Raw genomic sequence first — 27308 nt, 5'->3', positions numbered from 1 at the left:
AAAGCCTTTCCTTTCTCTCCATTCGGCTCCCGTCTGTCATTACCCGTCCTCCTGTCGTTTAACAAGAAGATATTTTGCAACCTTTATCTTGTTCTGGCACCTTTGTCTATTTTCTGTCATCTCTCTTCGCGCACCACCTTACTCGGTCTTGTGCCTTTTACTCTCTTGCAGAAAGTGTCTCTTCCTGTACAATTCCACGAATCCCCCGGTTTAGTCGTAATCTCTCTGCCTCCCAGTCTGTTTCACTCTGCCACTTCCAGCCTCTTCCTCGCTCCCTCTTTTCGTCTCTTTCACTCTGCCTCTTTCAGTTTGTTTCACTCTTCCTCCTACGGTCTTCTTCAATCTGCCTCCCCCAGACTTATTTCTTGGGGAGTTTTATATAGCGTGAACAGGACGCGAAGGTATCAGAGCGCTTTACATGAGCACCAATTGTGTCACAGAGGGACAAATTCATTTTGTTTGGCACGGGGCGATTAAGTAATTTGCCCAGATTCACAGGATGTTGAGCTCAAAGACTCTAACCTGGGCCCCGAGCTTCAGGGTCGACAGCTCAAGCCATTAGGCTACATCCTCTCCTCCTACCTCTTTCTGTGTGTCTCTCCAAGTCAATACAGGGTAAGGGTTGTCTACAAGGGATTTTGGTTGTTAACTGGTTCAGTTTATTTGTTAGCGTAAATCATTGAGTTTGTTATAGACAATCTATCCCAAATGTGTCCATAGGACAACAGTGATATGTATTGAGATTAATCACAAAGAGAAAAATCACAAAGAGAAAAAGCACACAGGAGATCCTATTTGTATGAAAATATATTATATTTTATATATCAGAAATAAATTCAAGGGGAAACATCAAGTAGTTAATCATAAGCAAAGTGTCATGTACAGATGTATAGAACAAATCGGCAAATCAGTTCATAACAAAACATCAGCTCCTATAAATGCAAAAAAGCAACTAAAACCAATGATGAACAAAAGTTGCTCTTAAGAACATAAATTTCTTGGGAGATGATGAAGAGGTCGACGTCTCAGTCTTTGTTGCAGTTGTCTATAAGACCATCATTAGGACAATTGTGTATTGCAGAGGAAGCCCCTTAAAGAGTTGCGATGGAAGCAAAATTTCTAGATTCGTATGACTTGTGGGTGGAGATATGTAACTGCAGCAATCTGCAGAATCTTGAAGGCAGTATTAATAAATTCAGGCCAGCGATCCAGGTAGAAGGCTCTTCAAATAGAATATCCCAAAAATGCTTCCGGTTGTTGGATCACTATCGGTGTGCTGTTGAAGCCGTTAATCAATACGGACAACCTTCTATTGAAGCACCTTCTACCTGAAGAGCTTTCCCTCATTGTTGCTGGATCGTTGGCCCGAATCAATTAATACTGCCTTCAAGAATTCTGCAGATTGCTGCAGTTAGATATCTCCACCCATAAGCCTTACAAATCTAGAAAGAGCTTTCCCTCATTGTTGCTGGATCGCTGGCCTGTTCTTAATTAGTCAGGCAGCTGTGTTATGCACCACCTGGAGTCTGTTTAATGAGGAATCGTTTGCCGCAACCAAGGGAGCATTAGACTTGGCTTTTTCAGCTTGGTTGCCCCCAGACTTCTTGACCTCTTGTTTTTGTTGGTTTTATGACTCTGGGCACTTTACCACTGCTGATCAGTGCTAAAGTGCATATGCTCTCCCTGTAAATTTTGTTTCCATGATTGGCTTATTTGAATTACCTTTACCTTTAAGTCCCTAGTACAGTGCACTATGTGTGACCAGGGCCTGTAAATCAAATGCACTGATTTTGCTACCCACACAAGCTAAAAGTTCTCAGACCTGCCACTGCTGTGTCTGCACACAGTTGTGGCTGCCTTGTGGACTTGGCAAATGCACCCACTTGCCAGGCCAAAACCATCCCTTTTCTTACATGTAAGACACCCCTAAGGTAGGCCCAGGGTACACCTGTGGGCAAGGTTCAGTGTGTGTGAAAGGTAGGAAATGTACTGGTGTGTGCATGTCCTGATAGTATCTGTCCCATACAATAAAATTGGGAATACTTTGTAACATTTTACAAGTATAACTTCCCATTGGGACAAGATAGAAAGTTGGAATTTAGTATGCCTGAACTCCGAATATAAAAAAGCATCTTTTATTAAAGATGATCTTTATATTGTGTGTTTGAAAAGACCACTTTTAGTGGGTATTTTATTGATTAGCCATCCTGTGTGCCTCTGCTGGTTTGTGGATTTACTGACTGGCTTTAGAGTAGTAGGGGCTGGGGATGCGCATTCTCTCAGACAGCCACTGGGGGTGGGGGGTTGATGTATATCCTGCCTTTCCTTAACGAGTCAGAGCTGGGCCGAATAGACCTGGGCTGCATTCAGAGTAGTGGGAGGAGTTTAACTAGCACCTGAATAGGCCTGGTCTGCATTTTGCGTGGTGGGAGGAGATTTCCCTTGCACCTCAATAGGCCCGGTCTCCCTTGCACAATGCTGTCTCCACCTCCTGCCAGGAAGCTGTACCAGAGATGACAGAACTAGTTTGGACTAAGCACACGAACTCTCTACCACCAGAGAACAAGGAAAATCCTGTATAAATATTGGGGCCCATACCCCAGAACTTTAGATTACTGCTGAACTAATGAACCTGCCAGGAAGAAGAGCTGGCAAAGCTCTCAGGAGGAACTGCCACTTTGCTGCGTGCCCTGCTGTGTTGGCCTGGTGCTTGCTGCTTCTATCTTGGGCAGGGAAAGGATTGGATTGTACTTTCATCATCCTGCTGTTAGAGTTTTCTTCTCCAAAGGTTTGAAGTAGAGCTTGCCTCCTGTTGGAAGTCTTAAGGAGATAAAAGACTTCAAGGAACTCACTGGAATCCAAGAAACCTGCCATGAAGAAGAGCTGGAAGGACTGCTAGGAGAAGTACTGCCCTGTGGCTGTGTTGGGTTGGCCTGCAGTTGCTGCTTATACCTTGTGCAGTGAAAGGACTGGACTGAACTTTCTTACCTTGTGCTGAGTCTCTCCAAGGGCTTGAAGTAGAGCTTCCTTCCTGTTCTGAAGTCTCAGGGACCACAAAAATTTCACAGACCTCTGGGTACCGCCTCTGGAACCATGGATTCGGTTGCCACAGAAAGGGGAAGCAACCGACTATCGCTGGCTCTGTGTCCTAAAGGCACAGCAGAGAGCACCGCCGCATCTCGCATCGTAACCCAGGTCTCACTGACAACAACCACCGACGCTGACACCACCGAGCAGCTGCTTGGGGGCACAGCTCATAAGTTTCACGTCGCACCGCCTCGTCCCACACAGCAGTCCGGACTGACCGACAACAGCTGAGAAAAAGAGAGAATGGTTTTTAGAGGTCAATCTAGCAATGGGCGCACTGCCTGTATGGAAGCACTGATGAACAGTATTTTGTGGTGCAACTGGGTGAGCGGAAAACCATGTAACCACTCAATGGTATTGTCAGCAAGCTGGCAGAACCTCACAATTACTACATAGACGTACCCTATGCACACACTCAATATTTTTGTACACGTAGGTGGTAGTACATAAAATACATAGTAACGCAAAACATGCAGAGAAACAATTAATAATGACAAAAAAGTGGAAAAGAATAGTGTGACAAGGGATAATCCTTTGGTCCTTATTTAATCTTCAGGGCTCTAGGTAGCTGTGTTTGAGCCAAAGGTCGCTCTGCCGGTGATACTTCCGACCCGGTGGGGCCCAAGACCGTCTTGGATCGGTACACTACCAGGAACATGGCGACCCGGGAACAGCTCCTCTAGATTTCAGACGAAATTAACATTTGTTTACTACGAAGGCAGAGAGCTACCTCTGTTCCTCCATCGTTACTCAACGCTTCATCGGACCCTAAGATCTCGGAGCGACTGGCTCCCTATAGATATGAACCTCAGTTCCCGGGTATAAGCAAGAAGCGCACTTTGCTTCAAGTCCACGTTCTTTTCTACATTGGAATTTTAAGACGGTCTTTGTCATTATTAATTGTTTCGTTGCATGTTTTACGTTACTATGAATTTTATGTACTACCACCTACGTGTACAAAAATATTGAGTGTGTGCATAGGGTACGTCTATGTAGTGACCGACAACAGCTCCCCGTAACCGGCTCTGTTGCCTGCACTTTGATCTGCCAGCGCCGCAACGAGCACCGCCTTCACTCCGCCTCGTAGTCCTAGTCTCACCGACGCCACTGGACGACCGTCACGAGCCACTGCCTGCACTGTGCCTTGAGAGCACCGCACGCTGCACCGCTATGCTTCGCATCACAACCGCGTCTCACACCGTGTCAACAGCCACGAAAAGGTACAGTTTACGAGTCAGCAGACCCCACGGAATTGTTGGATTCTGTGGTTTTCAGTACCGCAGTAGCCCCTGGACGGAGCTTCCGACTTCAAGGAAACTTTGTGACAGACATGCATACATTATTGACATATGTTGTTAGCCTGTTACACTCATCATGATACATTTTACAGAGGTTTACAGAGGTTGATAAAGCAAATACAAAGAGGTTACATCTCTGTCCATAGTTCTGCGCATTTCTAACTCCACCACGAGTGATACACAAACATCCCCCCTATAAACGTTCCATTTCGTCCATTTTTTGTCACATTTCTTCGGGCACCCCCTGGTTATAAACACCTCTTTCTGTGCAATCATACATCTATCTAGTTCTTTCAGCCATACCGATAGTGAAGGTGGTGTCACTCCACCCCATCCCCTCGCCAGTTCTCTTTTTACCAGCATATTTCCCAACGTCACTAGCTGCTGTTCAATTTCAGTTAGGTCAGTGCCTGCCCATATGTTCAACAAGACCAGTTACGATGTCAGGCCTACCGTCTTTCCCAGTGCAGACTGTATATGATTTGTGGCTCTCTCCCAGATGCAGTGTACCAGCGGACACTCCCATAGTGTGTGATAAAAGGTAGCCGGCTGCCTGCAACCCTTTAAACAGAGGTCATCCTGTCTCGCACCTATTTTGGCGAGGGTTATCCCCGTCATATATGACCGGTGTAAAACCCTGAGTTGTATCAGTCTAAATCTAAGCGTGATGGCCGCCTCTCTGGGTGACATAAGGGCCAATCGCCAATCTTCCTGTTCAATCGGTCCCAGGTCCCAGGTCTCCCACTGCTCCTTGAGCTTGCAAAAATTGTCTGGTAGATTATTACTAGGCTTTTTTAAGTTAAGGAAATGGCTTTAGAATGCAGTGGCCCATCGAGCAAGCGGTCCTCCAGAGGCGACGAGACCGGTATGTCCTCTCAGCTCGGGAAAGCCGCCTGTAGGGCATGCCTTATTTGCAGGTATCTAAATACCTCCCCATGAACCATCTGGTAGATCCTTTGGGAGGTCTTCAAATTCAAGTGTTGCACCCTTTTTGGCTAAGTCCTTCACTACCGTAATACCTATCATATCCCACCTATCAAGTCCTGGGTGATTTGTATAGTGTGCAGTGTTGGACCAATATATCTCTGTCTCTTAGTGCTGGAATAGAGGGCACCCAGATAGCGCGAGCGATCCATCTGGTATCTATCTAGGGCGTAAGCCGGGTCAGTCGGTGGGACGTACATCCAGTGATTCACGGCCACCAGCTGAGAGGCCCAGTAGTACAGCCTGAGATCGGGCAATGCTATCCCCCCATCGTACCATCCTTTTGTTCGTTTCTGAAATGCCACTCTAGGGGCCCTACCATCCCACAACAGTGTTTTGTATCTCCCCCTCAACCGCTACAAAGTACGCTACAAAGTACGCATTCGGTGCGGGCAGTAAGGAACTGCATTTTTCAAGCTATTACTGCAAAGTGCATATTTTCAAGTACTGTACGTCGTATTTTTATCTTTCTGTTCTTGTTTTAAATATATAAAGTATTGGATATTTTTCTAAACTCGTGTGGTGTCCATTTGTAGTGTTTTTGCTGTGCTACTGTTGCTTATGTGCAAATGCTTTACACACTGCCTATGAAATAAGCCTGACTGCTTGTGCCAAGCTACCAAGGTTATTTTACGAGTGTATCCCCCTTATCCTGACTAGGAAGAAGGGTCCCTACTTGGACAAAGGTGCAAGCCATTGCCAACTAGAGACCCTCATTTTTAACACAAGCCAATTGGTAAATAAGTGTAAAACGAGAAAAGGAACCTACCCACGTTGTCGGACACCTCTAGGGACCCTATTTTGCCATCTATGACAACATTCAAGTCAATTACCCCTCACCAGTTCCCTGGATAGACCACACCCTCATCAAGTTCCCTAAGTCGAAAGGGTATGCCCAGACGCGAGTCTCATACTCATTGGATTCAAGCTAGCCTGACTGATGAGAGGTGATGCCTTGAAACCGTTCCCAGGATGCTTGTTTCAAGTCCAGGAAGGACCTAGCTTGGCACTTCGGACTGGACTGTTCCCATGAGGAACAGGGTAAAGGCTGATTTGCATATGGCTGTATCCAAGCTGGGGTGGCATGGTGAGCAAAAGAACTATGGATTAAACCCAGATCTTTGTGACTGGGGGTTGATGTTTGCATTGTTCAGCATTCAGTCCATCATTTGTTCCTTTTGCTTTTGTCGTTCTAAGTGGCTCACTGCACCACTGGATTCTAGGTAGCCTGGCTGATGAGTGGTGATGTCCCGAAACCTGTCCCAGGAAGCTTGCTTACGTTCCAGGAAGGACCTGGTTTGGCAGTTCTGGCTGAAATGTTCCCAAGACAGGGCTCGAAAAACCCACTCGCCCGCTCGCATTTGCGCGCCAGATTTAATCAGGGAGAGTTATTTCTAGGTCCTATTTGCCCTTTCTGGAGAGCAGGAAGATAAACTGACTTTTGGCCTCTGTCTCTGAAAGCAGAGCAAATAAGACAAGAAAAAAAGATTTAAAGGCATCTTTTTTACTCACAAAGTGAATGAGGAATTCAAATGCCTTTAAATCTTGTTACCTTGTTACATTTGCTTATAGAGGGAAAGTGCATTATAGTTAGGTCAAGTAGATATTTTAGGTTACTAGACCTGCAGGTCTAGTAACAATTTTTAGATTTTTCGAGCAGGAGGAACAGGGTCAAGGCTGATTTGCATACTGTTGGAGTGTTAAGCAAAAGAACAATGGATTAAACCCAGATCTTTGTGACTGGTGGTGGATGTTTGCATTGTTTAGCATTCCGTCCATCATTTGTTCCTTTCGCCCACATCAAGTTCAGCATCCTCATCCCACTCCGATGCACACACACCACCGTCAGACCAACCTGTCAAAACTGTAACAGCATCATTGACAAGGACTGGAGCACCACTCTCAACACCCACCAAACCTCAGACCCATACTACTTTACATAGACACCAGCAAGGCAAAGGAGGCCGTCTGCCAAATCTCCTCTTTGGACTTTGTGAAGAATATGGCCAATTTTGGTAAATTTGTTCATCACACTCAGACACTTTTGAAAGACAAGTTGGCCCAGGCAGAGGCTGACTAAACAGCATGATGAATCCAGGGAGGGCCCTCCTCATCCCTGAACAGTTGACTTGGTCAGGAAAAGCATTAATCACCAATTATTTTATCAATGATTTCAATCACTATGCTAACATCAGCTGGCTACATATTTCTCAACTTTCTGGTTTTAAACATTTGAATATTTTAAATCTCTTCTCTATGATCTTAATCTTTTGCCACATTTTTACATTTTTTGTGTTTATCATACATTTTATATTGTCATGATTTTTAGTAATCACACAATAATAAACATTCATACTACCATACTATCAGTCACCCACTAAACCAGTCACAGAAACAGCCTCTCCAAAGCCATCAAGAATTTCAAAAATTAAAACACCTCCTGGGCTGACTTCCTGTCCCCCATCAGCACGGAGATACAATGAAATCCAGACCTCTGCCCAGCTGGTACATAAAGGTACTGCACTCAGACTGATGAAACTACAAACAACTGGAGCGCAACTTTAGAATGAGCCAGGACAATGCAGACAGGAGCAAGTTAAAATTCACCCTAAGATCCTACCACCAAATTATCCAGACCTCCAAACGTGCCCCTCCAAAGAACCACAATAAAGCCAGCACCAACAGAAGCAAATAGATTGTCACCAATGTGAAAGATGTCACCTCACCACCGGCCACCTTCACCTCAATCACCCCCTCACAGTACCTCTGCAACAATCTTTCTTAATTCTTCAGCACCAAATTTGCCGCCATTTACAGCAACTTTAACCCGTAACCGACTCAACAGACCTCACAAAACCCATCCCGATCTTATCTAAAGAACCAATGCTAACCACATGGCCCATCATCACCTTAGAAGAAATCGCCGCCATCAAGAAGTCCATCCACTCAAGGGCCCCATCTGACCCCTGCCCCCACCACGACATCTTCGGTGGACTGCAACCCATCAGCACCATGCTCACACCCATTCTGAATGACTCCCCCGCTTCCGCGACCTTCCGAGATGCTTGGAACCATGCACCTGCACACCCTTTGTTGAAGAAACCCTCTGTTGACCCTTCAACGCTAGCCAACTACAGACTAATCTCCCTGCTACCATTCCGAGCTAAGGTCTTAGAAAGAAATCATCAACAGACACCGCACTGAACACCTCAAAAAAATCATCAACAGGCACCTCACTGAACACCTCAAAGACCACCAACTCATCAATATCACTCAGTCTTGTTTCAGAGCCAACCACATCAAAACTCAGGCCTCGGAAAATCATGAAAATGGTACTAGACCTGCCTACCTCTGCCAGCTGAGAAAGGACATTCAGAATGAAAATAATGTACGCTGCAATAGGATCCAGTGTCTCTCCACACAACAACTGTGCCCAGCCAACCATGCAGAATTATATTTCTTATGGGTTACCATGCTTGTTCCAAGAAGAAAAGAAGTTGTTTGCTAAAGTACTGACATACTTTATCGTTGCACAAAATCCGCCAAGCCATGAGTCAGAAGACTTCTCTTAATCATTGGATACATTTCTCATTCTGGACCAAGATGGATGTCCTAGAAAGAAAGAATTATCACCACACAGCTGCACAACATCTCCAAATGCAGAAGGAACCATGGTTACGCTCGCCACACGTGCGTCATTAGAATTATCTCGGCCTGTTGATGCCTGGCTTGTGTATTTACTCTGGCTAGCGTGATGAATGGAGGAAAGGTCTAGTAGTTCAGTCCTTCGCTCAAATCCTGTAGTAATGCATCCACTAGGTTGGCCTCTGGGTCTGGTCTCCAACTGAAAATCTGTGGTACTTGAGAATTCAGTTTTAATGCAAACAAGACCTTGGTTCGGATCCCGGATCTTTGGCATAAAAGTTGAAACACTTGAGGTTTCAGTCTCCAGATGCTGATCTCCCTCAGGATTCGTGAGATCCAGTCCGCTAGGGTTTTGGAACTACCGGTAGGTGAACTGCTGTAACTGAAATTCCCCTTTTCAAGGCAATATTTAGAAAAATCCTTTGCAATTTCCGCCAGTGCCTTGGATCTCGTGCCTCCCAACTTGTTGACATATTTCCCTGCTGGCAACTTCAGGACGATGCAACATTTTACTCAGTTCTTGGCCAGGCAGCGAATAGCGAAGGATCCCGCTAGAAGTTCCAGACAGTTTATGTGTAGATTTAGTTCCTCCTGGGGCCATCTTCTCCAAGTGGATATCTCCCCACAGCTGGCTCCTCACCCCATCAACTGACATCCAATTCTATGATAACTCCAGGGCTGAGCCAAAGATTCCTCATGCAGTTAAACCACCAGGTCATCTCCGGCTTGATCTCTTCCATCAGAAGTGTTTCCTCCGAATAGATTTCCTTCTGCAGGTGTCTGATTTTCAATTACTGCAATAGAGTGGCCCAGGAAGAATCACCTGTATGGATGACAAAAGAAGTCCCACTATTCCCAGTGTGTGTAGGGAGATTTGATTTGATGTGGTCAATTTTCTTGATTCCATTTTATCATGTTGATTTTGTTGAGAAGTAAATACAGGATTGCTCTCCGAGAGTCGATAATAACACCGAGAAGCTCCCTTCTATGATTTAGTATCTGATCCAACTTGTTCTGGAAATTTATAAACATCAGATCCTCCAGAATCGAAATATCCAATTTAGCTTGATTCAGAAGAGTGTTCCTGTCTTGTGCCATGAGAGTCATGTTTTCCAAGTATATAATAAATCTGCATCCCTTTGTATGTAACCAAACAACCACCGGTTTCAGTCATTTTGAAAAAACACACCAAGGTGGAAGAGAGCCCGAAGGGAAGAACCTTGAATTCCCATACCTAGCCTCTCCAAAGAAACTGTAGAAACTGCTGATGTGGTGGAAAATGGTTGTCCTTTATACCAACCTGATCACCCAATCACCCTGAAGGATAGGAGACTTTAGAAGATGGATACCTTCCACCGTGAAGTGCCTGTAAATCAGCCACACCGTGAACTCCCTCAGGTTTATTACTGTGCGAACACCTTTGTCTTTTCTTTCTTTCACTACAAAGATACTGCTTAAAAATAATCTTGGATGGAGAAAGGATTTTTCTCGTGCCCCTTTTCTCTCTTGATCTTGAATCTCCTGATCAGTAATATCACAGACCCCCTCCAAGAATGTAAGTGCTTGAGGACTTATCGGTTGTCTCTGGGTTCCCTGAAACTATCTGGAACTGTTTGCATTGTATGTCAGAACCATGCTCTCTGGGCCCAACTCAAAAGAATTTGTCGGTTAGTATTGTTGCAGTTCATTTGGAGTTCTCTGCCATCTCAAGAATTTTAATAATGGGGCCAGTTACATTGACAAGCTTATCCTGGCATGAATGCTGTGATCTATCTAGAACCCTTCTCTGGTCTTTGATAAACTTTCCTTTAAATGTTACAAATGTGGTATCTAGCTCTGGGTTGGCTGAGACCTTACCCTCGATGGAGGGTCTCAGGCACCCTGCAGGCTGTCATAGTCTCTGTTTAAGGCAGTAACTTATTTTGGTGGCAAGCTCCCACTACCAGGAGCGGGATGCCTTATATTGTCAGGATCAAATAAGTCCTCACAGTGATCCTGGTCTTTGGGCGATTTCACCAAGTCCCTGGATCTGGTCTCTGCCACCTTTACAATGTCATGGGCATAGCTGTCTCCACTGATCTGGAAAACGTCAAATTATCATGGACACCAGCTCTGGGGCTATGTATTAGGTATCTGATACCTTTTCCTGTCTAATATAACCATGGTGGTCTGAAGTCTATAGCCCTAATTTACTCAGAGTGCCAGGCAGACTTGGAAAATCATAAGCAGCATACATGCCAATAGACCCGATTCAGGTCGGAGACTACCGAATTTCAAGCCAAAAATGGCTTTATTTTAGCTGCATGCCTCCCCCTGAAATTGCATAGTCTACAATAGAAGTCAATGGGGAATTTTCACTCTCCCGATGTTTTATTTTAAATCTCCCACGTCCCTGCCCTAAAATGTTGGCATGTATGTAAGCAAGTATGATGTGGTGATTGAACCAACTCCCTCAGGGAAAGTAGTATATGCTTGCTCAAATGAGCGGTTTGCCCTCTAGTCTAATATACTCCCCAGTCATAAAAAAGGGGAAAAAATCCCAAACTAACAAAGTTTGCCAATTTGCGCGTTAGCCAAATAGAAATAAGCCTCTATTGAAGATACTTACAGCTATCGGCCATTGCGCACCTCGCACTACCTATTCGAAACCAAGTGTGCCGGCCTATCACAAAATGGCTGACACAACGCAAACAGGCGAGAGCAATTGCTCGCCGATCGCAGGGCTTCCAAGCCACGTAATTATATGTCAGGACAGAGGCTCCGATTATGCTTATCTCAATTTCTTTACTGAAATACAGCAGCCAATCAAAACACAGTAAAGAAACAAAAAAACAACATTACCCATAAACCTAGGGTAACCATAGAGTACATAAACAGTATATAAGGAGTCATAGAGGTCACAACTTCCTCTTTCTTTGCTGCTCCACAGCCAGTTAAGTGCATTTTTCCTCTACTTCACTAATTGTGCTTTTTTCTGCTTGTTGTAATTTAGCGCGCGTTGTTACCTGCCTTTGCGCTGTGGTTATATGCTAATTGAACCTCTCCGGTTCCGGTGTTTACGCTGTTGCTGTGCGCTTTGCCGTTTTCATACGCTGCTTGTTCTCGGCGTGGCTTCGGGGCGTGTGCTCACCCCCCAGGTTGCAGGCTTGCTTTCTGCGCCTGTATTTCATTCTGTGGAGCGGGAGCGGGGCTGAGAGACGCGCGTCCTTCTCGCGCGTCTCTCATTTTCGGCAGGCACGCTCTGCGCATGCGCAGTACCACCGGTTGTTTTTGCCTCGGCGGCCGACGGTGGAACTGCTCTTTGGAGTCCTTTCCTGTGTGAATTTTGACAGGACTTTCGAGCGCTGCAAGCAATTCTCCTTTGCGAGATAAGAACTTGGCTTTCAGCCTTTGCTCACCTGCCTGGTCGTTAGGCTCCTCACGCCCTAGTTTCCATTAGAACTAGGGTTGTAATAATTTTGGAATAGGCTTTGCCTAGAGTGTTACAGCAAGCCCTCCCTCCACATTTTAAACTCTTTTGTCAGGTTGGTTACTGCTACATTTTGGCTTGCTTTGGGGTGTACACTCTCCCTGCATTGCCCTTTGGGTGTTAATATCTTTACTTCTCCTCCTTGGGCATATTCCTTTCCTAAAGGTCGAAATGGGTGACTATTATGAGGATGAAGAGGATTATTATTACGCTGAGGAAGAGCCCGCAGGCTCGGAGGGTGCAGAGTATATGGATCAGGCCTTATACCATGCTATTGCCCCTCTCAAAAGGCATTTGTCCGAGTATGCCACTCAGCAAGGCTGGCTACCTAAGTCGGGACGTTCAAAGAAGTCACCTAAAAATCCTCATATGGCGGATTTTGTTAAATTGGCTAAGACTCTGTCTTCTTCTAAGTCTTCTAAGAAATCTTCTACGCCTCTTAAGGCGCAACAGGCTTCTCCCATGACTGATGATTCTTCCACTGACACTTCTTCTGAGCCTGTGGTTCCGCCCCCGAAGAAGAAGGCTCGCAAGGAACACTTCGTGGATGCCCCTTGCACTCCTCAGGTTTTAACCTTTGACCCAGACGACATCATCCATCCCAATTCCTCTGCCTGGCTTCCCTCCTCTGAGATAGCAGATTATGTGCAGTCTCACATTCGTCGCCCTTTTGATAAGGATGTTCGCGCTTGCTTGCACTCGGAGTATCCCCGACCAGATCTTGCAGACAAATTGGCGGACACTCCTGAGGTTGATCCGACTATGGTTACCTACATGCTCAAATATTCCAAAGATCCTAAAAAAGGTCTGGACAGATCATGGAGGTCCTGCCAGGACAAGTTGTTGGATCTTTTGGGTCCCCTGACCAAGATTTTGAACTTGGCGTATTGTGCCAAGAATTCTAACTCCTTGATTGATCCTGAAGAACTGGTGGGATGGTCTCAGAGGGCCATCTGCATTCTGGGCAATGCTAATTGTGCCCTGTCCTGCGAGCGTCGTCGCTCCATTCTCATGAAGCTAGACCCTAAATTGACGGATCTCGCCCCTTCAGAGACAGGTTCCTTGGCACAAGGTTTTCTCTTTGGTCCTCCCTTTTTGAAAGAATTGACTAGCTTTGTAGCGACGTTCAGTGGCTTTGATTAAGCGCAGTCCAATCTGCGTCGTGCCTTCCGTCCAGTTTTTGGACGGGCCGGACGAAGGGGACGTTCGTCCGGCCGGGGAGGTAATCAACCTACCCAACGAGGTGGTCAGTCCCAAAGAGGTAGCCGACAAGACAACTATGGTTCTGGCAAATCCAGATTCTATCCTTCACGCAAAAGGCAGAGGCAACTACAACAAGGGCGGTTACGGAGGTGCTCAAGGAGGACGTCAGGATTCCTCCAACTCAGGTGAGCTTGATTCTGGCTTCCTAGGTTGTTTTAGGGGGCAGACCGAAGTCTTTTCTCCACAATTGGCGGCTAATCTCCAGCGATGCCTGGGTGTTGGAGACGGTGCAAGGCTTCAAACTAGAGTTTTACGAACGCCCTCTCCAACACCGCCTCCCGCTACCCCATGTTTTTTCCAAACTAGATCAGGACTTCATCTCCGAGGAAATCGAATCTCTTCTGGCGAAAGGAGCCATCATTCCTTCTTCCCGTCATCCAGACGGCTTCGTCAGCAACATTTGTCTAGTGGAGAAAAAAGGGGGAGGTTCCAGTCTGGTCCTCAACCTCAAAGACTTCAACGGCGGAGTTGTGTACCGTCATTTCAAGATGGAGGGTATCCATCTTCTTCGAGATCTACTTCAGAAGGGGGACTGGATGGTTCGTCTAGACCTGAAGGACACTTACCTGTCTGTTCCGATCTATGTTCCTCACCATCGCTTCCTTCAGTTTCAGTGGCTGGGGAAATGGTTCGAGTATACTGTCCTCCCTTTCGGTCTTTCCTCCGCTCCGTGGTGTTTTACGAAGCTCATGCGTCCAGTGATGGAATCTTTACGGGCCCGTGGAGTCCGTTTGATTGTCTACCTCAACGACATTCTTTTGATGGCTCAGTGCCCTCTTCTTTTGCAACATCATTTACAATGGTCCGTAGAACTCTTACAGTCTCTGGGATTTCTTGTGAATCCTCTGAAGTCAGACTTTCAGCCCTCACAGACGATGGACTTTCTCAGGTTCCGCATCGATTCGGTGGCCTGCCAGCTCCTTCTTCCCGGTCAGAAGATCAGAGCGATCAAACGGGAGTTGCGCATGGTCTTGTCCAAACAAGTGGTCTCTTTGCGGACGGTGGCTTGGATTGTGGGTCTGTTGTCCTGCTCAATCCAAGCCATTTTCCCGGGTCCCTTACACTATTGTGCTCTTCAACGCATCAAGATCAGGCATCTTCAGAAGGGACTTCGTTATTCCGATCTCATTCTTCTTTCAGAGGAGGCTCGCTGGGAAATGTTGTGGTGGCTGGACCACATGGAGTCTTGGTACGGTCGAGCGCTGTTCGGGATGACTCCAGATGTGGTTATCGAGTCGGATGCGAGTCTTTGGGGATGGGGAGCCCGGTGAGGTTCTCTGACGACGGGGGGCCGTTGGTCCCAGGAGGAGTTATCCCTCCACATCAATTGTCTAGAGCTTCCTGCGGGCTCTTTCGCGATCCGTTGTCTTTCTCCTCAGGCGTCGAACTGTTGCATTCTCCTCCGCATGGACAACATCTCAGCAGTGAGGTATGTCAACAAGCTCGGGGGCACCAAGTCCAAACTCCTGTCAGAGATTGCGAAGGACTTTTGGCATCTGTGTCTGCAATGCCAGATCACGATTATTGCTGAGTACCTTCCTGGTCAAGACAATCATATAGCGGATTGGAACTCTCGCCATCTGAGGGATTACAGCGATTGGCGGCTTCACCCTCGGGTGTTTTCAGACATTGTCCCGGACTTGGGGAAAATGCCACTTGGACCTCTTTGCCTCTCGCCTGAACAGACAGCTTCCCCTGTTTTACAGCTGGTGTCCAGATCCGGAGGCCCTCGCCACGGATGCCTTTCTCCAGTCTTGGCCGCCTCTCCTGTGCTATGCGTTTCCTCCCTTCATGATGATTCCCAGGGTTCTGGCCAGCTCGAGGCGTTTTCTTTCAGAGATCATTCTCATCACTACTCTTTGGAGGGCTCAGGCGTGGTTTCCAGTTCTTCTGGAGATGAGTTGCTCCCCGCCACTCCTTCTTCCAAACAGGTGGAAACTGTTGCTGGACCCTCTGCTGGAGCCTCATCCCCTCATTCTTTCGGGACATCTCCATCTTGTGGCGTGGCGTATTTCGGGGGACGCTGGCAAGTCTAAGGCCTTTCTTCGGACGCTGCCCGATTTATCGGTGAAGCTTGGGCCTCCAACACACACAAACGTTATGCGTCAGCTTGGAAAGGTTTTGTGATTGGTGTACACAACGGTCAGTGGATCCCTCTTCTACAGATGTCACTTTAGTTCTTAATTTTCTTGCTTCTCTTGATTCTTCTGGTTTGGCATACAGAACGGTAAATAACTTTCGTTCTGCTATTTCTGTTGGCCATGTACCTGTTGGGGAACATCCTTTGGTTTCCAAATTACTCAGAGGCATTTGAATGGTAAAACCTCCTTGCCATATTTTTACAGGGCTCGACAAATGTACTCGCCCGCTCGCAAATGCGAGTGAATTTTGTTCAGGTCGAGTCAGTTTCAAGGCCTACTTGACCGGCCTGGCGAGTGCTATCTGATAGGTGCAGTTACAGTTGAAGGCTCTAGGTGGCAGCGCATTGCGGTGCGGTGCGCGATGAAGGCTTTAGGGGGCAGCATGTTCTTGCACGCACGCACGATAGGCGGAGTGCAGGTGGTGCGGTGCGCAGTTAAAGTCTTTAGGGGGCATCACACTGCCTATTGTTTGGAGGCCAGGGCCGTCAATCTTGTAGCGCGCGAAAGCGCTACCAATGACAGCCCTGGCCTGCCCCCGCGCTGTGCTGCTTAAAGTGCAGCAGTGACGTAGCACGCCACCACACGCGCTCTCCTCGGTGAAGTCGGGACTCAGTGGCAAAGTGCGGGACGATTTGGCAGAGGTGAGTTACTTTTAAATTTCTTTTCATTTACACGAGGCTCCGTCATGTTGTCTCACCTTAGGTCAGCCTCCGAGTCTACGTTTTCCTTTTCCAACAGCGTTAGCTTTCCTTTTTCAACAGCGGTAGGCTGGATGGGGTGGGGCCGGTTTTATGAGAGGGGGCCGGTTTTGTTGCAGGGACCGATGTCAGTTTAGTAGTATTAGACTGTTCCGTGTCTCTCCTCGTGAAATATTACATGACGATCGTCTATTCTTTTTTTTGTGTTCATCTCTGATGGAGTGCTTAGTGTTTTTCAGCTGGTTCCCTACTGTTGCTACCACCTGCCATCCTGCCATTGTCCGTGGTGTTGAGTGTTTTCCATGTTTCTTGCCCCAGCCACTCCCACCCTGTTGTCCGTCACTTGCCCCTTCACCTGCCGTTATCTGTATGCTTGCTCCCATCCCCTCTGTCCCACCCCTTGTTGTCTGCGTTGTTCTCTTGTAGGTCAGGCCTGCTGGGTGAGTCCGTGCCTGTTCGAATGCTTGGTGAGCAGTGCAGGGAGTTGAAGGTTATCATGGCTTGTTGTTTTTACGTTATAAGAAAAATTAATTCTGATCATTTTTGTGAGCCTTCATTCATAGGACTAGCTGAATAACTGGTGAAAGCTTGTGCAGCAAAATCCTCGTTTGCCCATTTCAATCGGTAGAAAATTGAAGGCAGTACATCTTACAACCACGCTCCTTCTGTGTGTTTTTCACGTCACAGGGAACCATGTGTTTATATGTGTATTTTTGTAACTTGCATAGAAAGTTATTTTAATGTCTAGATACTGTGCTGGTGGGGGTCTGAAGTTGCTATCTGTATCATGGCAGGGCAAAGAAGTGCTCTGAAGATGGCAGACTGCCTTGACTAACTCGACTTTAATTTGGGTCATTATTTTCAAAAAGTGGTAACCTAGTTGTCCAACAATTCGTGTAGAAGAAACGTGACCTCACTTTGCAGCACCAACATTTTTAAAAATCTTTTTAACTAGAGTAAACTACTTTCTGGGCGTTGCACACCTTTAATGTGGTATACGTTTTGTAAAACGCACTTGTTAAACCTCTGCACATTCTGGTTACTCCGATCACCTGTACTGCATTGATAGAAAGTGGTGCGCTTCTGAAGCATTACATTCCGGCACTGGGACATTAATGATTCAGACAATTGTTCCTCTTCTTTGCCGCAGACATTTTCTAGAGTATCAAGTTGACTTTCTTTGTGACCAGGGTGTACAAGTTGCGCAAATGAGCTCCTAAACTTTCCTTGTCGTCCAACCCACATTAGCAATGTGAATGTTTTTGTATACCGTACATGTGCAAAAGCGCGTTTTTTTGGTGACTGTTCTGTAATGGTTGAGACATTGCGGTAAAAGATTGGCCTCTTTTGTAGTGTTACATTACTTTTTCTGAATGTAAGTGTGATCAGTTTCTGCCTATCTGTTGTGCCAGTTACCACCTACCCCTACATGACATTTGTATTGAGCACCGTCGCACTGCTGCTGTTCCTGCGGTTCCTGTAGCATGTGCTAGAATAGCGTGTTAAAACCTTTCTTTTTCTGAGTGCATAAGACGCATGAAGGTGCAAGGGTCTGCCGTACACCCAAACAGTAGGGAGCATTACATTGAAAGGTGACTGTCTCCTGCAGACGGAAAGCCGGCCACATACTTAGGGATCCATGCAATCTCACTCCTGCAACTGCTGAGTGCTAATACTCACTCTCTTTCTGCACTGAGGTGTGTAGTATATCCTCATTTAGGCTTTGCGACGCTCTGCAGAGATATGCAGAGTCTTGGAAAGATGTTGCTGGCACCAGGGTAATTTCGAATTTGTATTGTGGACCCTTTCTACACCCCATTGAGCCAAACCACCAGCATTGAAGAACAAGGGTGTAGAGACACCCCACAGGACTCGATTGTCTCCCCTTATACACATAAAGCCCTTAGACCTAAGTGTTATCTTAGAGAGCGCTTTTAGGCCTTCTTTGGTTTCCTAGCTCAAGCAGTGTATTAGATGAAATGGGGCCAAACAGAAAAGTGGCAAGCTCTCTCAGAAGCGTACTTGACGTTCCTGGTATGATTTCCAATCCCCCCCGTCCCCCTCTGTTTGGCTGTGCAGAGTTGACTGTTGCTCTGTTGAGAGGAAGGCCTGTAGGATCCTTTTGAAATTGGCTGAATGAGATGACTTTGGCATGTTTAAAATGCCTCTGAAGAGTGACTTGTTGATTCAACTTTGTACAATGTGGCGTCGAAAAAGGACAGCTGACGTTTCAAGATTCCAGGGTCCATGCATGAGGGACCTACCCAGCCCAGATTTATGCTTTGCGTTATAAGATCCAGTGTAGTTTTTGAATAAACAGGGCCTCAAGTCCCAGAATGCAATGCCTGTGAAACTTGAGTCCTATGGAGGTACGAGGGCAGTGCCTGCACTTGAAAGGGAAGGTATGGAGTTTGAGGAGGAGGGTGGAAGGGTTGTTGGTGGTGATGATCTCACAGCTATGATGGCCACATCATGTTTCCTCACCTTCATTGCTTGATTTTGCTTGCAAGACAGTGTGACCATGAAGGTGCGGCTTGTGCAGATTGTGTGACCACTTGACTAATTACCACCCAGTTTCCCCCCAAAAAGTAGTTTAGGCCCAGAGTTAGGCTTTGGGAGGGGGAAGCGTCAGGCAGACCTTTTACTGACCAGGTATAAGCCTCCCCCATATTAGAACCACCCGCAATACTCAAGAGCAGACTAGTCTCAATAGTGAGTAGTTATTTTAGAAGCTGCACTGGTGTTGCACATCGTTCAGTACCTACCATTAGAGCGCATTTCCAAATTGGGGTGCTTTTGTGCGAACCTGAGAGTGCCACACTGAGTTACAGATCTGATGCATACAAATTTATATTGGAACCATCATATGTTATAATTATTGAAAGCAAATGTTATAAGCCAGTATAGTTTTGTACAAACACATGGGTAAATTTTTAAATTAGTTACAGTGAGTTTTGTTTTTGATTCTAGCTCAAAGCGGACAGAAGCAGTCAGTGAGTCAGAAGTGCTGGCTAACTAGTGAGGACAAGGCAGACAACAGGCAGAGAGTGCAGCAGCTGCAATGGCAGACATCAGGTTGTGGTTGGCCGGAAAAACTGGAGCTAAAACTCCAATGAATAATGCAGGAGAGAGTTCAGCAGTTGGAAAAAGGAGATTAGAAGAAATCCACCAAAAGCAAAGGGAGTATGATCAAAAAAAAAGACAGAGAGTTGTACAACAGAAATGGCTTGAAGATTTCAAGTGGGCAGTGATTGAAGAACAGGAAAGTAATGGAGCTGCTGCTGACCTAGTTGAACCCAGTTTTAAAAAATCTCAAGTTTTGTATTGTGGAGTTTGCAGGAAATTTCCTCATCTTGCAGATACTAAGTCTTCCCTATATGTTGGTGTGACAGAAAAATTCAAAAGGGAGACGTTGGAATGGCACCACAAGAGCAAATTGCATGAAAAATGCATATTACATGAAGCTGCAATTCAAAAGCCACAGGAGACCTGCATAGCCAAATCGATCACAAAAATGCATGAAAAAAATATCCGGCACTTAAACATTTTATTTAATACAGCCTATTATATCGCTAAACAAGGTGAGGCTTTTATTAAATTTCCAAAACTCTGCTCACTGCAGAAAAAGAACAATCCTGAGTGGAATTTCGAAAATTATATGACTGATCATGCATGCCGTAACTTTGTAATAGCAATTTCCGAGACCCTAAAAATGTCAATTCGATCCCAAATAGAAAATGCTAGGTTCATCAGTGTTCTGTCAGATGGGTCAACTGACAAAGGAATTCAGGAACAGGAACTTATTTATGTACGATTTGTTTGTGAAGGCACCCTTGTTACCCATCTGTGTGACATTGTCAGCATGAAAAACTCCACTGCGTCCGGAGTGAAAAATGCTATTATGGTTGGCCTGGAAAGCATGGGCATATCTCTGGATATTCTGAGCCAGAAATGCATTGGTCTGAATACAGATGGAGCTGCTGTGAACCTCGGTACAAAATCTGGTGCTGTGAAGCAGCTACTGGACGAAGTCTCCAAGCATCAAGGATGGGACAATTGCAATCACATTGCAGTTGTGCACTGTGTAGCTCACAACCTAGAGCTTGCTGTGTGTGATGTTAAAAAAAAGAGTTCATACATATCCAAATTTGAAGAGGTGCTCAAAGGATGTTTCAAACTATATTATTATTCACCTAAGCGGAGAAGGGAACTTAAAGAGATAGCTGATAATCTGGAAGAGCAGTTACAACATTTTGGTGGCTTGCAGCAAATCAGATGGGTAGCAAGTCAGCACAGGGCAGTAACAGCGCTTAAGACAAACTGGGAAGCTACAGTACTTCATCTTGAGCACCTTGCTACTGGTACTGATGAATATTCAAACAAAGCCAAAGGATTGCTTCATGACATGAAGTCGGAGAAGTTTCTTTATTTCTTGCACTTCATGATAGACTTCACAGAGCTGCTTCAGCAAGTGTCTAAGGCATTTCAACAAGAAGATACTCTTATTTCTGAAGTTGCAAGAAGAATCGAGGTGCTTCAACAGAAGCTAATACTGCTGAAAACAAAGCCAGGAAAAGCACTAACACAATTTCAATTGCTTTTTAAAGATGGAAATTTCGCAGGGGTCCCGTTACTAACACAGGCAAAGCCTGCTAGAAAAGGCAGCTCTAATGAAACTAGTGTCAAGGAAGACACTATTGAGTTAATAGAGAATGCTCTTTCATTTATGAGTGACCGCTTTCTGAAGCACATCTCAGGCAAGCCGCATTCTTTGTTTAACATTTTTGATTTTACTTTGTGGCCAGACTCTGTTGAAAAGATTAGAGTTTTTGGGGATCAAGAATTTGAGGACCTTGTACAGTACTACAAAAAGGTACTTACTGATGAAGAAATTGAGTCTGCCCCTGGAGAGTGGCTAGATTTTAAACTGTACGTCTTTCATCGGAGGTTGTTGCAGCCTGTATCCCTCTTCACTCAGCTATTGAAAAAACGCCCAGAAGAAGTTAAACATGTCCTTCCAATTTTAGAAATCATGCTTTCCATCAGTCCAACAACAGCAATATGTGAACGGGGGTTTAGCAGCATGAACCGAATAAAAAATGAGCTCCGTACGTCCCTTAAAAGTGACACCATGTCTGCTTTAATGCGAATCCAAGTAGATGGGCCAGAGTTAGACACTTTTGATCCAAACCCAGCCGTTTTGCATTGGCTTTCAGCAAATCCAGGAACAAGACATATTATGGGCCACAAACATCCTTGTCAAAACAACACTAGTGTTGTTACTGACTCAGAAGATAGCGACTCAGTTTAATGCTACTCTGTTCAAATCAGCACCATTTTCCTTAACAACTTGTGCATTTATGTGTTTTACCATTCACTGTGGTGTCTGAATACTTCTGACAATTTGCAATGGTGGCAGCTGTTTGTCTCCTTTCGAGACACTGACTCTCATTCACAGACCTGTGTTGAATCCATCATCGTTCTTTAGTTCACTGTTCGCCACCCCAGTTCAGGACTGGCTATGCAAATCAGTCTTGACCAATTTATTAAATAAAACTTCTAACAATTTGCCATGGAGCTGTTTGTCTCCTTTCGAGACACTGACTCCCAGTCACAGACCTGGGTTGAATCCATCATCGTTCTTTAGCTCACTGTTCACCACCCCAGTTCAGGACTGGCTATGGAAATTAGTCTTGATGACCCCTGTGCCTCATTGGAACAGTCCAGCCCGAACTGCCAAGCCATGGACTCCTGACCCGGCCCGTGGCACTTTTTTTCATACAAATTAAACACTGCCACAGCTACAGCAATGTAAATGAAACTTTGAGGACTTGGCAGCATAAACGGATTACAAAATGAGCTACATTCATCTGCTGACGGAGCGCTAATGCTGTATTTTGAAAGAACAAGCACTAGTGACTCTGGCCATAAAGTTATTTCAAAGGGAAGCAGGACAGAAGGCAGCGATCTGAAGAACGCAAAGTCCTTAGCCTCAGTCTGAGCATCAACTTCCTCACCACAAGTAAGTGCCAGCCTGATATGTATTACATGTTAAAGTTAAGGTATTTTTTTTGCCATGTATGTTCGCAGAAACCTTCCCCACAGCACTTTGATACACACATAGGGAGGTAAATGGATGAAATTTGCCGTTTATTTGGGTGGCCAACGTTTTCCTGGGTTGTTGGCGCTGCATATGTTTTGAAAAAAGTCCATTATGCGATCAATTGTGGGTCGAGTGCATTGCTGTTAGGTCGAGTAGAAAAGTCTACTCACTCGACCTGCAGGTCAAGTGAGATTTTTTAGATTTGTCGAGCCCTGCATAAGTATGTCGGCTTATGGGATGTCTCCGTGGTTTTACGCTTCTTGAATTCTTGGCCTGCTAATTCCTTGCTCTCTCGTAAGCAATTGTCGGCCAAACTGACTATGTTGTTATGCCTGTTGTCCTATAAGCGAGTGTCGGATGTTCGTGCTCTGGATCTTGCCGGACGCACTTTCTCTCCGGAGGGTGTTTCATTTGCCATTTCTCGCCGTACTAAGTGTAACACGTCTTCCGTGTCTTATCCTTCCTTTCCTCACAATCCGAAGCTTTGTGTGGTGCAATGCATTAAGGATTACGAGGTGAGTACTGCACCTTTGACATGATTTGCAGGGTCAACTGCTTATAGCTTTGCAGAAGCCTTTTAAGCCTGTCTCTCCCGCTACCTTGGCACGTTGGGTGCGCTGGCTCATGTTGGAAGCGGGCATTGACGTTTCCGTCTTTGGGGCCCACTCTGCTCGGGGAGCCATGGCTTCTAAGGCTTTTTCCTTGGGGGTTGGTCTCCAGGATATCATGAAGGCCATTGATTGGTCTTCGGAATCTGTATTTAAAACGTGTTATTTCAAACCTATTGTTGATGTTGCTTCTGTTGTGGTGGCTAAGCTTTGAACAAGCATAATCGGAGCCTCCGTACCGACATAGAATTTAAAATTTGCTAAAATTCGTGCCGAGAATTTTCAAATCTACTAAGGACAGGAGGCGAGGATTATCCCACCCTTTTTTACCGTCTTTATATTGTGTTGATTTTTTCTGCATTACTGCTGTGCCATTATGTTGATTATTCTATGACTTGTTCCCCTCCCTGTTTTCAGCTTTGTACTTCTTCCTTTCGGAATGGCCTTTACGGCTCTGTTTTTTACTTCTTCGAGGCTCCGACCTTAATGAGGTGTGCTGCGAATTTCTCCTATTCGTTGGTCTACTGTTGTTCCTTCGTCCCTACATCCGGATGATAACTTCTCCGTGGGACGTCCTTAATGGATTGCTAGTGTTACCGTTGTTCTTCTTGAATAGTTCTGGACAAAGAAAGAGGAAGTTGTGACCTCTATGACTCATTATATACTGTTTATGTACTCTAAGGTTACCCTGGGTTTATGGGTAATGTCGTTTTTTGTTTCTTTACTGTGTTTTGATTGGCTGCTGTATTTCAGTAAAGAAATTGAGATAAGCATAATCCTCGCCTCCTGTCCTTAATAGAATTGAAAATTCTTGGCACGAATGTTAGCAAATTTTAAGTTCTCCACAAGGGTCCTGTGCAGAGAAAACTGTACTGCTGCGCACTCGCAGTGAGCCTTTTCCACCGACAGTCAGTGTCTCTGCTTGAGAGACGAATCGGAGACTGGGGAGGCCAAGAAGGGAAATCGGGATCCCAATCCAGAGTGGCCTCCGAGAGGAAGCACACTCCTGTAATCAGGTGTTAAAAATAAAATAACGATACGCTTACATTCACATAACAATCTATTAACGAGTCAGTAAGAATCCTACTTAGCAAATACACCGTTATGAAATCAAGAACCACCTATTGGAGCCTGCTGTAAGCAGGAAAGAAGGAGGACAAGGGTGGCTGGTTGATCGAGTCACATATGTTCTGTTATGGACTCTGCTAATGGAGTCATATGTTTACGTGTCAGGTTTATGCATTCATGGGAGTTGTAGATTTCTTTTGGGCTGCTGTGAGAAGCACAGTAAAAAACGTTAAGCATAATCACACCCTCCGGTCTTTTGCTGCAATGTGACATAGCACAGTTTCTTAGGCCGAATGTTTATGCTTTTTATTAGGAAAGAACAAAAACTATTCTAAAATGTAAAAAGGTTGAGGTGCTTGAATACGTTTACTGTCCACTAAAGAGACCTTCAAAAACAATTTGCACATCAATCGACCCATTAAAACACTTCTAAAGTAATATGTCATAGGTCCTGATAACCACCTGCCTGCAAAACCCATTTTGGGCACAACATGAAGTTTGCACTTAGAGAATTAGAACCAGGGTGAAAACTGAAAATCTCAAGGATTTTCTGCACACACAATTTTGCCAGGAAAAAACGTAGTGGGTTCAAAAACACAAAAAACGAATCCGGGCTCAAAAGGTTTTTTTTTGTTGGGGGTGGAGGTGCTAAACACAAGCAATTTGTCCTAACCTGTCATTTCAAGGCCCTAACGGCGTCCCCTAGGCTAGCTTGTAACTTGAATGAAAGACTACCAGAATGCACAGATGTGTCTGCTGCGTCAAATTAAAATATTTTGCCACACAAGGCGTAAAAAGATGTTGAACAGTGGAAGGCGTTTGATCAGTGGGGCATTAGAAGTAATCTGCACCTGTGTATGTTTAGTGCCTATGGCCAGAGTACACTGGGGACTGTAGTCACAAGATGCCTACTACAGAGAGGATCACGTAAAGAGAGGCGTAGCTCCTTACCAGAGATCATAACCGAGATAACAATTCTGTACTTGCATTCCAGTTAAACTATGTAGTGTTTAATTTTTTGTGTGAAGTTTAAGTACTTTCTGTTAAATAAAAAAGTACCCACACTCCGTGCCTGAGAATACTTACTTGGTACCCGAGAGTCAAGTGTAGGAAGTGATTTACTTTGTGCAGTTTGCAGGGCCATAGTAGGACAGACCCCAAAATACCAAGGGAAAACTAAAACAAACTAATCTACCAGCGCTTGTGCCCAGTGGTCCCGGTCTGTCATGACGGCCCCCAAACAGGGACAAATCTAGGTTATGATACAAGCAGTGCTACTTTAAGTGCGACTTTCTCCCCCAAGACGCACACTTCTCCAAAAGGTGCAAAAATGAAGAATGCACCTGAACACTGGCTTGATGAAGCATTACAAAAGGCATGTGTCAGATCTGTGACCCTTGGTTTATAAACAGTAATGCGCCCTTTCTGCTATCGGAGTTACAAAGTTCCAATAAATGCTTAAACCGGAAGTACAATTATTCACAATATAGGAAAGGTAGCAGCACTGGGAATGGTGCCTTTATTGCAGAGACAGTGACTGATAATGAACGGAAACCCTGCGCTTCAGGGACAAGTCAGTCAAAATTTACTTTATTTGGTTTATCACAACCATAAAGCATTCATGTACAAAAATTCTATTAAAATAGCAACAGGTTAAAAGTTCAGGTGGTTAAAATTTGTTTTAGCATTCATTAATTAAATACTTCCTCCCAGGCCTTATCTGTGGTCTGTTTCTATTTTTTGGAGCAAATTCTCTACAAAGTTCATGAATTTTACCCCGCGGCATATCAGAATGTTTGAGCCTGCTCCCATCCAGCTGGTCACAGCTTGCCTGCAGGTACGGATCTGTAGCTTATTAAAAATAGGTTTCAATAAGTTCTTCCTTTTTTCTATGGGAGATTCACATGTGCAGGGACAAAAGCGGACAGTTTCCAGTTTTATTTATCGTTCTTCCTGTTTGGAAAGTATGTGAGAAGCTCTTCAAATTGTTCTGTCAACCACAGAATGTACTGACTCCTTATCACTAGTCCAAGCCAGTCTGCCCACGCCCAGGCTCGCGTCCAAGACTGGGATAGGCTGATAACAGAGGGTAAAGACACAAAGCAATCATGCTGCTAAGATTCAACCTATAGAAGATGGGAACAGGAAGAGTACTCTTTGTTAGCAGGCACAGAAGGCTAGCAGTCATTCAGTGAAGCAAGGACGTGTGCAAAGGGTCAAGCTACACATCTTTAACATAAAAAATATGCCTGAAAATCATAATATATATATATATATATTTCTTATTTTTAAATCAGAGGCAGCAGCTCTTCCATGAAAATGCAAATAGCTATTTCGTTAAAATGCCAAGGCAAGCCGTCTCCCTTATAAATGCCAAGGCCAGAGACGGTCCATCTAAATGCAAATGCTCTACCTCTTTGATGTAAAAGATCACAAACGAAATATTCATGCACAAAGGTAACACTTCTCCAGTGTAGCTGTGAAGACAGGAGTTCTTCCATGCAGATGCAAAGGGTGCACCTCTGCAGCTTAATAGATAAGGCTGAAAATCTGCTGGCACTAGCGAAGTCGAGCTCTTTATGTAAATACTAAGGCTAAAGCTTTTATTTGCAAATATTACAGGCGCTCTTCCATGTAAAGGCAAAGGCGGGATCTCTTCCATGTAACTGCAAGCTCAGGAGTTCTTCCATTTAATTGCAAAAAGCAAGAGCTCTTCCATGCAAATTCAAACGGCAGGAGTTTTCCCGGTAAATACAGAAGCTGCAGCTCTTCCTGTAAATGCAGAGTCTGGAGCTATTCCTGTAAATACAGAAGCTGGAGCTCTTCCTGTAAATACAGAAGCTGGAGCTCTTCCTGTAAATGCAAAGTCTGGAGCTCTTCCTGTAAATAAAGAAGCTGGAGCTCTTCCTGTAAATAAAGAAGCTGGAGCTCTTCCAGTAAATAA

At 45.1% G+C, this 27308-nt stretch overlaps 1 protein-coding gene and 1 pseudogene across 4 annotated transcripts in view; one reads left to right on the top strand and one right to left on the bottom strand.

Annotated features, from left to right (window-relative positions):
* The window catches only part of INPP5B (inositol polyphosphate-5-phosphatase B), a 783203-nt gene that overhangs the window by 482009 nt on the left and 273886 nt on the right, over window positions 1-27308 (bottom strand). The gene's annotated exons all lie outside the window — the stretch shown is intronic.
* LOC147731394 (zinc finger protein 862-like) lies at window positions 16626-20737 on the top strand (annotated as a pseudogene). Its single transcript, XR_015308437.1, has one exon. The product of XR_015308437.1 is annotated as a zinc finger protein 862-like (transcript).

This window comes from Lissotriton vulgaris, chromosome 2_1 (assembly GCF_964263255.1).
Source record: "Lissotriton vulgaris chromosome 2_1, aLisVul1.2, whole genome shotgun sequence".
NCBI classification, from domain to species: Eukaryota; Metazoa; Chordata; class Amphibia; order Caudata; family Salamandridae; genus Lissotriton; species Lissotriton vulgaris.
Note: the sequence above shows the minus strand (reverse complement) of the source record. Positions and strands in the feature narration are given on the sequence as shown.